Consider the following 15,973-nt stretch of genomic DNA (forward strand, 5'->3'; position numbering starts at 1 on the left):
TCTCAATTCCCTGTCCAATGTTCTATTTCACCAGACTGTTCTCCATGGGTCCTCATCTCTGAGAATCTCCCAGATCTGAGGAAGAAGGCTATCTGGGTGCACACACCCAGGAAGAGGCACCGCAAAGCACCAGATGGACACGTGGAGACATGAACTGCATAAACTGCGGGTCTTCTAGTATTTGTTGATCTGATAAAAACTAATTTTAATTGATGGCCAGTTGGCAGGGATCCAAAAACAGTTTAAAAGGTAAATGACAACACTGAAGTTCATGAAATTCTAAAATGCTTCCAAAGTGCTGCGGATCCCTATGTTTAATACAGTCAGATGGCAGCAGAATAAAGCTCAGTGATGTATTGCACCATCACTGTGTCACTTTCCTGGTTTTGATAATGTTCTGTGGTTATGTAAGATGTTATCATTGTGGGAAGCTGCTTGAAGAGTACGCAGGAACTCTACCATTTTTGCAACTTCTGTGAGTGTAAAATTATTCCAAACTGAAAAGCTAAAATAAAATGATGAGGTAGAATCTAGGAGCGCCACAAGACTAAGGGGACTTTAGCAAGTTTTCAAAATGTCAAAACAGTCACAGTTTCCAGGCAGTATGGCCTGGAACTTTGGGAAGAGATGCTGAATGAACATCTGGAGTGATTCTAAATCAAGTTATTTTGAAAAAGAAACTGTTTCTCTTATTTCCCCATTTCTTAAAACATAGGGAAATTTATCCATATATTTTGTTCCTCGTTGAAAAATTCATCATAAACAACAAAAATGGAGCTGCACATTGCTACAACTGCTGATAAACGTTTACTAGGAGAACTTTGCAACATTTAAGGATGTCCAGGGAGGAGCAACAGGGAGAGCTTTAAAGTTTATGAAAATGAATGATAGGAGTAATCTGTGGAGGCCCTACTATGCATCAGGTCAACCAGTTGGTCTTTGGACATGGTTCCCACAGAGGAAAGGAGGTCATTAACAAGGACTGACTGTCTGTTGTATGGAGGGTCCCAGTGCAGACAAGGTCCAGAGTATCCTGAAGGGGAGAGCAGGTGGAGGATCTAGAAGGCCAGAGCACCAAATAGGGTGTATCCATGGAGACCACGGTACCTGGGTGATGGAGGGACCTGAGGTCCACTACCTAAGAGGTAGAGAGGTGATTGCCAAGAAAGAGACAACGAACAGCAGGGCCCTTAAGGAGCTGAGGTTCTCACAGACGATGAGAGAGAAATATCTGGAGGTAACAACGGGAGGGAGGAAGGATCCCCCATGTGAGAAGGCGCAAGAGGAAGTCAAGCCCTGAGGGAGGGATGGGACCTGGCCAAGGCCAGCAGAGGGAAGCAAGTCAGGGGCCACGCCAGCATGGGAGTCTGTGATGCCCCAGTCCCCCTCCAAAGGGTCCTCTCTCCCCAAACCTGGCTGCTTGGAGTTGTCACCAAATTCAAGTGAACAGCCACATGCTCACCTTTAGGACTTCATAGACTATTTCAGTCTTGTTGTTATGAGTGTGGTTTCAGCTCCCACCCCAAGACTTCCCCTCTCAAGCATGTGCTTACATAAAAATAACTTCTGCGCACCAGCCAAACCTTGAGTGAGAGGACGAGGAGGATGGGGATTTTCTTGGCTTCTCACTAGCCCTGCTTTTTGAAACTGCAGCAGCCGCGGGCCAGCCAGCCTGGAACAAGTGTTCTTCACCCAGAGATAAGACAGTGAGAAAGTGAAGCTGTAATGATAATCTGGAGGGTGTAGAACGGAAAAGAATGGACGTGAACCCGAGCATGCTATGAACCAAGTCCTCTGACAGGCTCTCCCAAGCCTACCTGACCCCGTCCCATCAACTGATCCCTCTTGGGATCTTGGCCCTGGCTGTTCCCTCTGCCTGGGATGCTTTTCCCAAGCTTCAGACAGTGGTGCCGTCTTGTCATTCAAGGGTCAGCTTAGATGCTGCCTTTGTGGAAAGGTGTCCCCCATCACCAGGACAGTCACTCCCCATCACACAGCACTTATTCCTGTCTGTTCTCCGATACTTGCGAACTTGTCCGCGAGAAGACACACTCTGTGAGTGCAGGGACCCAGTCTAGTTACTGCTGGATTCCCAGCTTAGGACAGAGTCAGGCACACAGTAGGTCCTCGGTCACCAGGGGGTGACTCTTAAGGGAGATGCAGAGCTTGAGTCATAAGAGTTGGAGAGGAAGGGTCAGGCTCCCAAAGCTGAAGGATCAGGGGCAAGTCACTTTACCCCCGCAGGTCTCGGTTTCTCCAGCTTTAAAGGGGGGTGAACAGGATAGGAAAACAAACCAGACGACCAGTAAGACTCTTGCTGTTTCCGTACAACAGGATGAGGTTTTCAGTTAACCAATGTATTCCTGCCTTTCCTCTTTTCATCCATTTCTCCATCCATCCAATCATTCTTCCCCATGGGCTGGACCCTGGGGATGTAACCTGGAATAAGACACACCTCCCGTCCTAAAGGGACAAATACAGCCTTCTAGTGGCAGAGACAGAAAGAAGGTCTCCTGCACTGACCAGCTAAGGGCCGAAGGAGATCCCTGGGCCTCTGGATGGGCCGCTATGGGGATGAGGGCTGGGGCCGTTTACACAGAGAAGGAAACCAGAGCTAAATCCCATAGACACCACAGTGATGGAACATGTATGTTAGTGACATCCAGGGAATCTGATCAAGAAACCCAGAGAGAGTCACAGCTGGGGACAGACTGAGGGCAAAAGAGGCTCGTTCCTGAGCTCTCTGTGCAGATTATGTCTCCCATCTTTGCCACAGAACTGGAAATTCTCTCCAAAGAACAATCATAATGACTGCTACCTCTCGTCTTAACTAAAGAGCTTAACACATGTGCCCACACACGCACACGTGCACACACGCACACAGATGCCCGGGGCCCACCCCGAAGAACTCACGTAGGACTGGAGTGTGTGCATTTCTTTCAAAGAGCCCTGAGGGGGTTCCAATGCAGCACCTTGGACTTACAGCCAAAGAGTCTCCTGCCAAGTTTACTTCTGATTACAGTTGTAGCGGTGCATGGCGGTGTCAATGATCACAGCACGAAACGTATCCGTGAGGATCCTCACCAAGAATATTCCGGTCACAAAACAAAAGCTAGTCTGGGGACACAGCTCAACACCCTGGGATGCACCCCCAGCCCCTGCAACACGCCGGCCGGGGGAGCCGCCCGCCGGCCCCGTACGTTTCCTGCCTTGCAGTGGCCCAGCTTAACTCGGTAAAAAACAACTTCATAAAGGCCCCTGGAGTCACAATCGCAGCCCCGTGTTTCTGGGCTTGGCCAGATCAGATAAAATTTCATTCTCTGAATTGGTTCCTAATTTAATTACTCCCCGGATAAGCGCTGGCCTGCCGTTGCTGCAGGGAAAGAATGAGGAAGGCGCGGCGCCGCCGCAAGCTGCAGTGCCTGTTTGGCAGCTGGTGGAGGATGAGCCGTCCCGGGGCCCCTGCAGGTCAAAGGGGGCTGGAACAGTGGGCCTGAGCAAGGCAGTCACCCTCTGTCCTCCCCACCAGCCTTTATTTATTGTCCTCAGCCAATCAAGACGGTGACCTGCGGTTTTACTAAGTGCTTAGGGAGAATGTTCAGGGCAACTGGACTGACTCCAAAAACCTGGACTCAATCCTGACTTTATGTGGCCTCTCTGGGCCTCAGTTTCCCCATCTACAAAATGGGGCTGGATGATGTGTCCCTGAAGGCCTTTGCAAGCTCTAAAATTTAGGCAACTTGGGGGGATCAGAACCTTATCTGAGAATCAAGTCTTCTCTAGGGTCAGGGAAAGAGCACATAAAAAAAGCAAATGAATCTTATTATTAAAAGCAAGTAAAAATATCTCATCAGATTTAATTCCAGAAATGGAAACGTGTCCACACAAAAACTTGTAAATGAATGTTTATAGCAGCATCATTATTCACAAGAGCCAAAAGGTGGAGACAACCCAACAGAAGAATGGACAAGTAAAACGTGGTCTACTCATACAATGGAGTATTATTTGGCCATAAAAAGGAATGAAGTACTGATACACGCTACCACATGGATGAGCCATGAAAACATTATAGTAAGTGAAATAAAGCAGGCAGAGAAAACCACATATTATATGATTTCATTCCTATGAAGTCCAGAATAGAGAAATCAATAAAAACAAAAAATAGATTCTTGGTTGCTTAGGGCTGGAGGGTGGGGGTGAATGGGGAGCTAGGAGCTGATAAGTAATAGCTCCACGGTTTCTTTCTGATACAATGAAATGTTCCAAATAAAATGTAGTTCTGGTTGCACATACCTGTGAACATACTAAAAACTACTGAACTGTATACTTTAAAAGGGTGAATTGTATGTTATGTGAATTACATCTTGATAAAGCTGTTATATGAAAAGAATAGGTTGAATGGGCAGAAAAGTGTTGCATGATTTTTAAAAATAAATCAGGAGAGAACTTTGTAAAATAAATATCTATACACATAAATATACATATATACATACAAGCACGCACATGCATGCACACACACACACACACACACACACACACACACACACACACACACACACACACACACACACATCTCCCTAAATGGTCCTGCAGCTTCATAACTGGTCCAAAGGTACAAAGTTGATTTGCAACAGGCAAATCTCCTTTTTCCATAAACCAAACTAAAACAAAATAAAACTGCTGACTCAGAACTGGGCAGGCCTGCATTTTTCCATTGATTTGTTTCAGTTTTAACAGCCAAAAGTAAATTTATCAGCCAGCCAAATGGCAACCGAGCTTTCATCTACTTTTTAATACATCATTGTTATTCTCTGAGCCCAACTGTGTACGATGCAAAAGATCCGTGGATTTTCAACTGTCGACCCATGGCCACAAATGATTTTTTTATTTTTAGCCTGGAAGGTATTTCTGATGAGGAGGGTCACATTTGCAAAGCTCGCTTTCCTCTTTTGTACACCTCTCCATATCTAATTTCTCCCAGAAACTGTTCGAGAGTGAGTATAAATAGCTTTTCAAAGTTAGGATGACACAGAAGTCAGGCTGTTCCCACTCATTAATTGGAGCATCCTTCTATCCTCTCTTGGAGTCCTACTGATAACTTTCTTAGGCAAGTTCAACGTGTCCTAAAAGCAGCTATTTCCTCTGACTTTCAAAATAGTGCGCCTGGGTGGGGTTGGAGGGGGCCTTCCTGGAACTGTTACGTTTATCTCAAACTGTGACAGAATAAGGGAAGGGCACATTGCTGTCGGTCAGGCTAGAGACAAGCACGGAAAAGGCAATCGGGAGCTTCCCACAGTTCAAGAACACCAGGGTCACAGGAAGACGGTCCGCCCTAAGGACTCACCATTTCTAAGCATGGACGATGTTTCTTCAGATAAGAAATATTCACCAATGGGTCAAAGTGAGAGGCAACTAGGGGAAGTTTAGTGTTTAACGATGGCTGGTGCGTGGGGCAGCGAGGGGGCTACCACTTGGCTCTTCACTCTGTGGATGGGCTTCAGCATCCTGGGACCACTAACAGAGAGATGCTAGAAACTCCTACAGCCAGGACACCATGCCCTTTGCAAGACAGAGGATTCCTGCTACCTCAACTGAGTGCCCGGTCCTAGGGCAACAGTGCGAAGTGGGACAGGAGGAGTTGGCCCAACCCAAGAGAAGGGCCCAGGGCTGGCTGTGATGCCGGACAAAGGGGGTTCTGGTACCAGTTAACCAGAGTTCAGAGCGGGGGGGGGGGGCCTGGGCCCTGCCAAGACCCTCCTGGGTGTCCTCTCATTTGTCCTTTGCCCTGTGATGACAGGGAGGTTCACAGGTGGAGGACAAGCCTGGATTCGGGGCTGGCTTATCCACCAAGTAGGCCCTCTCCAACAGACCAACTGACCCCTACTCTTTTTTGTCGAGATTCTGGAGAAAGGCTTTCCATCGAGGGCTGCCACAGAGAGTTTCAAGAATAAACCCACCCCAACACCCACAGACCTACACCCACACACCCCCACCCACACCTACACACAATGCCAGGAGCAGAGGCCCTGGCCCAGCCCCACTGCAGCCCCCAATCTCTCACTCCAAAGAAGAGGGTGGAGACCAGATAAGTGGTGATACCCTGTCTCCGGCAAGTGTCTGACAAGTCTGTGCTGTTCTTCATGGAAAATTTAAAAGCTCAACTGTCCTCAAGAATGTGATGGAGGATGACATGGGACAGAGGCCCTCAGACTGAACCCTGGACCGGAAATGACAGCACAGAAAGAACGCCGATCCCTCATCCTTCTCGACATCTTCCTGAAGCAACAGCAATTCTGAAATCAGGTGTCTGGTTACCTGACCCAGAGACGAGCCAGCTGCGGTCAACCCCACCTGGACATCCAGGAAACTGAGGATGGGGAGCTGGTTGGTCCCACAGGACCTGGGCCAAAATTTCACTCTGCCCAGCGTGGCTGCAACTTAACAGATGGTATGATCCCAAGTGTCTGTCGGGAAACACAATTACTTGGATCAATGCCCTGGGGCAACCCCGCTTTCTTGTAATCCTGGAGATCCCTTATGTGCACAAAGCAAATACGGTTCTGTGTGTGTACATTTGGAAGACTCTTTATATAAACAGGTTCACAAATCAGAGGCAATAATCCTCTGTAGACCAATAGTCTGATTTTTGGTTTGGAAATTACGGCTCTCATAAATACACACCAGGACACACTTTTTATTTTTAATGCAAATATTTACATTCCAAACAAAGGAGCATGGAACTTAAAGACAAGCTATTTATATCAGCTATAAGAAACACTAACAGCCCCCACATTTCTTGCCTGAGTAAATGGCTCCTACTTCTACTCCTGAAATACCAACCAAATTTCCATAAAGTTTATCCTTAAGACTCTCAAGACACAAAAAACTGTGGTTACTACCTTTTAATAGCCCCAAAATCTGTCCAAAAAGCCAAGGTTATTCCATTAAGCTCTTGACTCCTTCAAGAATTTAGTGACAAACGTTAACTCTCCTGTACCATGCTACCAAACTAAAGATACTTTTCTGTCTTCTGGGTGCACACTGAGAGGCCCACGTGAAATCCATTCACAGCCCTCTCTCCAGGACAAAGTGGCTTTTGATGCATTAGTTCAACAAGATCAAAGTCTCTTATGACTGAGTCAGCCCCCAGATAGCCTCCTCACCCTTGAGAGGCTCTCCAGGCTGGACCAGTGGGCTACACGCAGGATGACGAGAACCTGCTATAAAGTGGGGTGGGGCCAAGGTTGAGTTCAACAAGAGTAGAACCGAGGATGCTCAGAGGAGGACAGTAACACTTGGATGGGAGGATGTGGAGAATGGTAAGAATTACTGGCAAAGCTTGCTGAAGGTGGTGAAGGGAGGGGAGCAGGGGGCTGATGAAGGCTCAGGATGTAAGGGGGAAACAAGAGGAGGCGGGAAAGGCTCTCCACTCAGCCTATCAGGTTACTGGTCAGGCAGTAGCTCCGCCTCTCCTTGTAAATTACACTTGCCTTACAGTTAGAATGCAGCCTTGAGGTCAAAGGCTAATCATTATCTCAGTTTGGCTAATCACTGCCATGCTCTGCAAATAACAATGCATAGTTGACAGGCTCACTTCCTAACCTCAGTGTCCCTGGTCCTTATCAACTGCACATCTAATGTCCTTATCAACTGTAAACTTAAGAGGTGCCAGGTGTCAGCCCCTCCCCACCCCCATGACGGGCCAGGCCCCGAGCTCATCACTTATTATTTGCTGTGGGGAGGGGGTGGGGTGAGGGGAGTTGGGGGTGGAGGCATGGTGGGGGCTCTTCTTGCTCACTCCTACTGTTTCTTTCTTCGTGGAGAGAGTCCCACCTGTGTAACAGCACCTGTGTCTACAGCTGGTGGTGTCCATGCCAACCCAGGAGTGTGTAAGGAGTGTCTGAACACTGGTAGTCTGGCCTTGCCTTTTCCCACACAGAGTAGGCACTGCCCCCTGCTGGCTGCCCGGGGGAGGAATGGGGCTGCCCCGGAGAGAGCCTGCCACTTTTCCATTCTGCCTTTGACTCAGGGGAAGTCACAGTTCTCACTTTCGGATTGCGATGCCCACTTGCCTACAGGTTCAATCACATTCTCCAATGCCCACTTCAGTCAGGAACAAACATTTTTATCTTATTTTATTTTATTCAGAACTTGCCCAGGAAAGAGGGGTTCCATTTGGGGAGCTCCCTTGAACCCTAAATTGTACTATTGGTACTCAAACTGCACTGTAAGGTATAGATTATTAACCCCACTTTACAGATGAGGAAACTGAGGCATAAGGAGATTAAACCACTTGCCCAGGGTCATGATAATGGAGCAAAGAAACACAGGAGGGGCTTGAAGCCAGGTCAGCGTGGTGCCCAGGCTCACCCCACCACCTATGCTGCCCTTCCAAGAGTCTACAGGATTCAACACCCAGGCTACAAAAACACCCACGCAGTGAGCACCAAACATTTGGTTGACTGGGAGATGAAGGTGCTGGCTGAACTTACGTCATTCAGCCTGAGTCCCTTAACACGTGCCACCAAGGGCAGACAGAGCTGCCCAGACCCCTTTCAATGAGGGATGGAGACAACAGAATACCTTCACAGAACTCTCAGACTCTGAAATGCACCTTCCAACCTCATAGCAAATATGCCACAGGCCCAGGCCCTCGGGGCAGCTCCCTACAAGGGTACAGCAGAGAACAGAACTTCTCCTGAGATCCAGGGCTGCCCTGGGAGAGATGGAATCACCACCTCTTGTGGCCTTTTCTCCCTCTCAGAGGGCACACCACTATCTTTCTGACTACAGGGGGCAAAGCGGCCAGCAGGTACATATTCTGCTTCAAGAGAAGCCATGAAACCACCAGATTCCTGAATAGTGTAGGAAAAAAATAATTACCCTTGCCCTGTAATCTAATTATTTGCCCATGTTGGGGTACTTTCCAGGCACCTGGGTGACTCGACTGCCTGTTTCAATATTTTTACCACAAAGACAATTCTGGAGAGTGTCCAAGTTTCCATTATAATGACACTCTCTGCTTTTGAGGATCTGCCAGCCTCCCTTTCCTCAGAGACCCAGAAGGCCTGGACCAGATCGAACTCTAGAAATGCAGCAGAGGGGTCAGGGAGACGCTGCTCTAGCAAGAAGGGCCCGCTCACCTGCTCAGGACCCTTTTAAGCTTAGAGTGGTGCTCACGATGTAACGTTCAAAGGCAGGGATCCCAGCATGTTTCCTGGGCAAAAGCTGCCTGGTCTGCCCTCGGCTTAGTCGCATCAAGGAGGAGCAGAGCCAAACTGATCCACAGCCTGTCCACAACGTTAGCTGGAAGCATCTCAGGCGGCGGCTGTTTATCCAGCTCCCTCTTTGCACAGATGAAGAAACAGCCCAGAGAGGTGAAGCAACTAGCCTGACTAAAATCCAAGGTGTCCTGGGGAGCCTGGCCTCACGGGGTGTCAGAGAAGCCCTTGGAGGTAGAATATACTAGAAGCCATGCCCCTCCCCAAGAAATATACATATCTACATAAAAAAACTGTACATGCAATTTCAGGGAGCTCAGAGACTTCCCCCATCCCTGGTTATGAGCACTAAAGAATAACACAAGAGCCAGTGTCTATGAAGCACTTAATGTATGTCAGGCACCACCCCCAGCACCTGCCAGGCATTAAATCATGTAAAGGACACCAGCTCTCAGGCCAGGGGTGAAGGCTCCCCAGGCCCCTCCAATCTCAGAGTCGCTGAGCCAGGTTCCTGCCGCTCTCTCGGCAGCATTGTGTAACTCTGACCCGTGCAAGTTCTGCCTCGCCCGCTAATCTGAGTGCTGCCCTGGGCCCCCACGCACCTGGCCCTGGGCCTGCACCTGGAGGAATGTATAAATGCTGCATGTAGCTGCGGATGATGAAAGAGGATGCTCGCATTTCCTCCACATCCCTTTCGAAATCAGCAGAGACCAAGAACCTGCTTTCCTCCGCCACCCCCCGACACCCCCCTCCAGCTTACCACTTGCTGATTCACGCCCGCCTTCCCCTTCTAGAGCCACGATATTCGCCACCCCCGACCTCACTGCCCTCCTTCCTCCACTGCCATTCTGGGATCCTTCCTCCTGCACATCCCGATGGCTAAAAGCTTAGTTCCCATGATCTCAAACGGCCTCCCCATTCTCCGACTGAGACAAAGGGGGACACCTGTCTGAACTGCCTGGCACAGGGCCAGCTAGGAACCGGTAGGAACCCAGGAAACGACAGCTGTTTGGACCAAATGTTTTCCATCCCAACTCCCATATTCAAAAAAAAAGTCTGTATTGGCCCAAAGCAACACAAAACCTTTACTTTTCTTCCCTCATATGGAGACTGATACCCTCATTAGAAAACTGCCACCTTTACGTTTCATTTCATGCCATGACGACCTGGGTCTAACACATAAATCATCTCGTCCCAGTGCTTCATTTTAAAGGAGGAGCGTCTCAGGAAGGAAATCAGACCCCGGCACTTGAGAACAATGAAGAAACACCCCGTGCAAGTCAAAACAGTCTCCTGGTACCTTGGCAGCTAAGCGAGAAGACAAGCTTTGGATTCACAGCGTGGCAACACGTTCACCACAGAAGTCAGTCAGCATCATCTGAGCTCCTTGACACTCAGACAGATGCACTGTTCTCACCAGTGGCTGAAAGCATCCCTTCTAAATCACGTGCTGCTAAAGAGATGCCCAGTGAGGGAGTGCTCACAGAATGACACTCCCAGGCCAGCTCCGTTTAAAAATAGTTTCTGCTTTTAGAATTTAAGGAAACTCCTCTCTCATACAAATGGGTTCCAAATGGCACCTCTGTATCCTGGGCCTGCTGAGGCCTGGGGACAGGGACAGGGTCTGGACATGCGAACAGGAAGGTAAAGCTGCCCACCACAGCGAGTGTACATTCATCTGGGAGTTTCCAAGAGGCTCCAGCCGAGCAGGGCGGGGAGGAGAGAGCTGCCCAGGAGCTGGAGAGCGGAGACCTGGGCTGACCTTCCACTTACAGGCGTGTGACTTTGGACCCACTGCTCTGAGACTCAGTTTCCACATAAGAAAAAGGAGCCTCCTCCGCCCCCCAGCCCTCTCCTCTCTGGCACTTTTCCTTGCCTTATTGTCCTTCCCAGCTCTTAACGCAGTTCACTGTTCATTCATCCATCAGGTACAGGCATTTTTGCCTGCTCCCCTCCTATGAGGGTTGGGACTCTGTCTCACCACTGTATTATGTGTACTATTTGATAAATGAAATTATATGCAAAGTTTTATGCAGAGTGTCTCTTTCCACATGACAAGAATTCATCAAACAGCTCTTGAATGGATGCATGACACCCAGCTCGTGAAGGAGCCTGGCACATGGCCACAGGCACGTTGGGCACCCATCAATTTTTAGTCCCTCAGTCTTCGGGGGGTGTGATCCCCATGCCTACCATGTGTCACATCTCTCTGACAGCGGGACACCCTTCCCAATGTACAAACACAGGGCCAGATGTCAAGCTTCAGACCTCTCGGCAGAGCACTCACCCCTAACCCTCTATTCCACTTCAAGAATTTAAGCACACACTTAAATATCCAGGCTAGAGAATTCTCTTGAAAATTAACAAGATCTGTCAAGTTGGTTTTTCCCCCCAACTGACTGGAGCTGAGTCAAAGCTGCCCTCTTAGGCAGGGCATGCGCTCACCTGCTCAGGGCAGCCCCAGAGTCCTCCCCCTCTGCCCGCTCCCTGGTGCTAGCTACGATAGCTAGCCCAGATAACCTCCAGTCAGGCTCTAGGTGGTCTTGGACTATCTCATCACAACCCAGCACTAACCTAAAGCTCCCACTAGTGCACGTTCAGGCTCCCGTGGCCCCACTGGTTAACCTGGAGTTTCTCCTCTGCTCTTTCTCTAGACACCAATTAAAGCAGAGTCCACTGCCCACTTACCAACCTCTCCCATACTTTCCTGCAAACATCACCTCTTCCAGATGCAGGGATTAATCATCTCTCTTTCAGGCAAGTGGAAAACCAAATGCCTCACCTCTCCTGGCCAGGGGCAGCAGCCACAGAGGAGAAGCAAGGTACAGACACAGCAGCCCTCACGGCAGCCACAGTGACCGTGCTGGGCTCCCTGGCCATCTGATCATCAAAGAAAAGCAAGGCACACGTGGGAAGCACTACGGACAGACCTGTCACTCCACCCCACACACAATATCCCGGATGAATTAACTCTGCTTGCTTCACCCACAAGGCAGCTCACTGCAGCCTTGCAATACCCGGGGGAGGGGGGGGGGGAGCAAAAGCATTGGATTTCCTTTAGAGGGCCCTAGAGATGGTTCTCCAGGGGAGCTGGACCTTGGAGGGAAGACAGCCCTGCAGCTCCACTTTCTGCTCACCTATGCACCTATGTCCTGGGAGGGAGACAAGCCACTTTACCTTGCTGGCTCAGTTTCCCTATCCAGCAGGAGGCAAGAAGAACATTTTCCTGCCAATCTTTCAGGAGTATTGGAGAGCAAAATATATTTGATAAAAACTATCTAATTAAAAGGCAGTGTTATTCCCCTGCTGTTTCAAACTAGCTCACATATGATTTGCATGTACTCACGTACCAATCAAGACATCCTGATTCAATGTACAGTTGGTAAAATTAATAAGTGCCACATTCTGGAAGGGAGAGTTCCTGATTTTGCTGCTGGAGTGGGGGTGGGGGAGTAAGAAAGCTGGGTTAGAGGATGGTGTGGGAAGTCCTAGAGGAACTTAGGGCAAATCTCCAGGCCTCAGTTTCCACCTGAGTCCCTCAGGGAAGCAGATGCCCCCGGGCTGACTTTCTGCTCCACTAGCGAGTGGCTGCCCTCCCAGGAACAACAGCTGATGAAGAGCAGCTGGGGCCCTGCGAAGCCCTCCGCTCAGCCCGCTGAACGGTGCGCCACATCTCTTCGTGGGGCGTCCTGGAGATACAACTTCATTCCCCCAAACTCCGTGCCATCAACTTACCCAGAGTGAACACAGCGAAGGGCCTCGGGGAACAGGAAAATGGGGGCACGAGGACCAGGTCCCAGCCCCAGCCTGTGCCGCCTCCTTCTCAACCTCTCTACTCAAAGCGTGGACATCCAGCCGCCAACAGCCGGCATCCGAGCCCCAGACTCCAGTCTACACCCGCTGCTCCAGCCGCTCAGGCAGACCCCGGACGCAGGGCGGGCGGGCAACGTGGGTACCAGGACCGCGGCTGGAAGGTCCAGCAGCCGCGCCCAGGACCCTGGCGGCTCCGAATCCTAAACACTCACGCATACACACGCGCGCACGCCGGCCAATCCGTTCGCCCGGAGGAGTCGGAAGGCGCTTCCATAGCTCTTCATTCATTCCCGCAAAGGCGAGATTCCCTTCTGCCGGGCGCCTCCATCCCGTGATCCGAGGTGTCTCCAAGGGGGCCAGCTGCGCCACGACCCGCCCCTCAACCGCCCACAGCCACCGAGTCCTCTCCACCCGCACACACAACCCAACAGTCTCGGGCTCCAGGACGATCGCAAGCGTCGCCCCCGCGCAGGGGCAGCTGCCACCCCAGCTCCCTCACAGCTTCGCCGCCCCTCGGTCCCCGCCGCCCCAGCCGCCCGGCCGCCCTGCCGCGCCGCTCGGCTCAGACCTGCAGCGCTCGGCTCGCCGTGCCCAGGCCGGCCGGGGACGCCGCCGCCGCCGCCGCCGCCGGGAAGCGCTGGCTACTCCAGAGTCACGCCGCCTCCTGAGCCGCGGCCGGGCGCTGGGAGGGGGCAAGGGGTGGAGGGCGGGGAGGAAGGAGAAGGGGGCGGGGAGCAAAAGTTCAGGCCGCTTCTGGCCTCGCAGCGCCCGGGTCTCCTCCCAGGCCCGCCCCCGCGGCCCCCCTCCCGGAACCCGGTCCCACAGGCTTCGGCGCCTGGGACCCCCCGCCCTCCGCCTCCCGCTTCCCGCCCGGAGCGGCCACGGGACTGGAGCCGGGGGCGGGGAGGCGGCTCTGAATCGGAGTCGGGGAGAGTGGCGGATGCCCACCTACCTGCCCCGGGCCGCGCCTGGAAACTTCCCCGAAGTGCGCCGGGGAGCGGAGCGCATGGCTGGGGAATTCCCCCCACCCCCACCCAAGGCGCGCTCATACGGAGAAAGCGCCGGTCGGTCGGTCCGTCTGTCCTCCGCCTGCAGCTTCTAGAGCGGGGCGGCGCGCGGGAGCCCCGATTCCGCTTCCTGGGACCGTTCTCCTAGACAGCCCGCCCGTGCGTGTCCCGTGGAGTGAGCTCCCCGCCGACCTCCGGCTGTTCGCAGCGCTACCACCCCACCGCCGGGTCCCCTGTCCCCAAGCCCCGGCCGCATTCTCTCCAGCCAGGGAGGGGGCGTGCGAGCTCTTGCGCCGTCGCCGGCCAGCCCCTCCGGCGGGGTCCCCGGCGCGCGCAGGGCGCCCCGAGAGCGACCAGGATCGGCGATGAGGAGACGCCCTCCGCTGGGGGCCGCGGCTGCCTCGGGGAGACTGGGCCGAGGGGCGCGGGGACCAAACCTGCCTCGGCTCCGCGCGCTCGCAAGTTCATTGTCTGCCTGGGCCGCCGCCGCCGCCACCGCGCCGGGAGCGCCGCGGGGAGTGAGGCTGCGCGCAGCCTCCGCGGGCCCGGATTCCCTACGCCCAGCCCCGGCCGCCCCCGGCGCTGCCCCGCCGGAACACGGAGGGGCGCCGGAGCCCTGAGCCAGACTCCCACCCGGCGCTCGTCGCCGCCCCCACCGCCGCGCCTGGCACCCAACTTGTACCTGAGAAGCCCGAGTCCAGCCCGGGAGCCTCTGCGGCTCCGGCTCCGCGGGAGCGCGCCCAGCCCCGCGCCTGGAGCCCCGCATCCAGGGCGCGTCAACCTGGCTCCCCGAGCGCAGGGAGGAAAAGTTTGGGAGTGACGTGCGTATAACGAATGAAACATCCGAAGAGAGCCCTCCCCCCGCCCCATGTCGCGCTGACACACATCAGCTCGAGTCTGGAATGTGCGATCAAGGCGTGTGCGCCGAGCGGTGGGTTTGGTTCCCGCCCCCTCCCCTTCCAAGTAAACACGGTCTGTGTGATGCTGTGATTCCAAATAGAAAGCAAATCGAAACCCCTTAAGTCTGCCTATGACACCCCGCCAGAGACATTTTTAATGAACTTGGCGGTCTGGAGCCAGCCCATACATTGATATTCAAGGCCACGGCGTTGGTGGGTTCTGCGCCCTCTGTTGTATTTTTGCATCTCAAGAAGGCTCTCCTCGGCTCTTCGCCCCAGCCTGTTTGCTTCCACAGTGAGGGAAGGCTCAGCGGGTCCCCGAGCCCAGCCACAGTGGCCCAGGGGTGGCTGCTCCAGGAAACCACCTGGGGTGTTCGAGGAAGCAGCACCAGGAGTCGACTCCTGGCCTCTTGTCTGAAGATACCATCAATTAACGAAAAGACACTTCGAATTCTGGAAGACTGGACTCGAGGGGCGCTTGGAGCACCAAGCCCAGCCTCTCAGGAACAGGTCCAAGAGACAGAAAGAAAAAAAAAAGCAACCTTGTCTTCAGTCACATAATCTTTTGCCTGCCCGTGTCCCCATGGCCACAGTCCAGCATCCTGTCCTCAAAGCAACCAAACGTGGAGCTGAAAGAGAGTGCACCCTAAGTGTCAAGAGCTGGCACCCCACTGAGGGATGCTTCCTGAGGGTGCCTTTCCTCTCTTTGTAGAAAAATGTGATTTTTTATTGCTTGAGGCTTCATCTCACCCCCCAGAAACTATACCCCACCCTGAGGTCCCAACCTTTTACTCAGCATCCATGGCAACTAATGCAGAGGTCACAATTGGAGGATTATAACTGCAGATGGGAAGAGGGGATGAGAGGGGAAGTCTTCAAAACTGTATCTTGTTTTCCTGCAAATAATGCCTCTTACATAAAATCCACGCAGAAAGATTAATGTAGCAAAAAGACCAGCCTTAGAATCTAAGACTAGATTGCTTTTTCCATATAGACGCCACTTGGTGGTTTTTGTTCATTATTATTTTTTTAA

The 15,973-nt window shown here is 52.3% G+C and overlaps 1 protein-coding gene across 5 annotated transcripts in view; it reads right to left on the reverse strand.

Moving 5' to 3' along the window:
- Positions 1–14,853, reverse strand: part of CHST15 (carbohydrate sulfotransferase 15) — a 73,888-nt gene extending 59,035 nt beyond the window's left edge. The window contains exon 1 of one of the 5 annotated variants that reach the window (XM_072972074.1): positions 14,724–14,853. The gene's annotated coding sequence lies outside the window, so the exon portion shown is untranslated. Of the gene's footprint in view, positions 1–12,956; positions 13,516–13,602; positions 13,723–14,482; positions 14,670–14,723 lie in introns of those variants that run through there. The other 4 variants (XM_072972075.1, XM_072972073.1, XM_072972076.1 and 1 more) reach the window with 4 other exon arrangements.
- Positions 14,854–15,973: the final 1,120 nt, after the last annotated feature.

Source organism: Vicugna pacos, chromosome 11, assembly GCF_048564905.1.
Source record: "Vicugna pacos chromosome 11, VicPac4, whole genome shotgun sequence".
In the NCBI taxonomy this organism is placed as follows: domain Eukaryota; kingdom Metazoa; phylum Chordata; class Mammalia; order Artiodactyla; family Camelidae; genus Vicugna; species Vicugna pacos.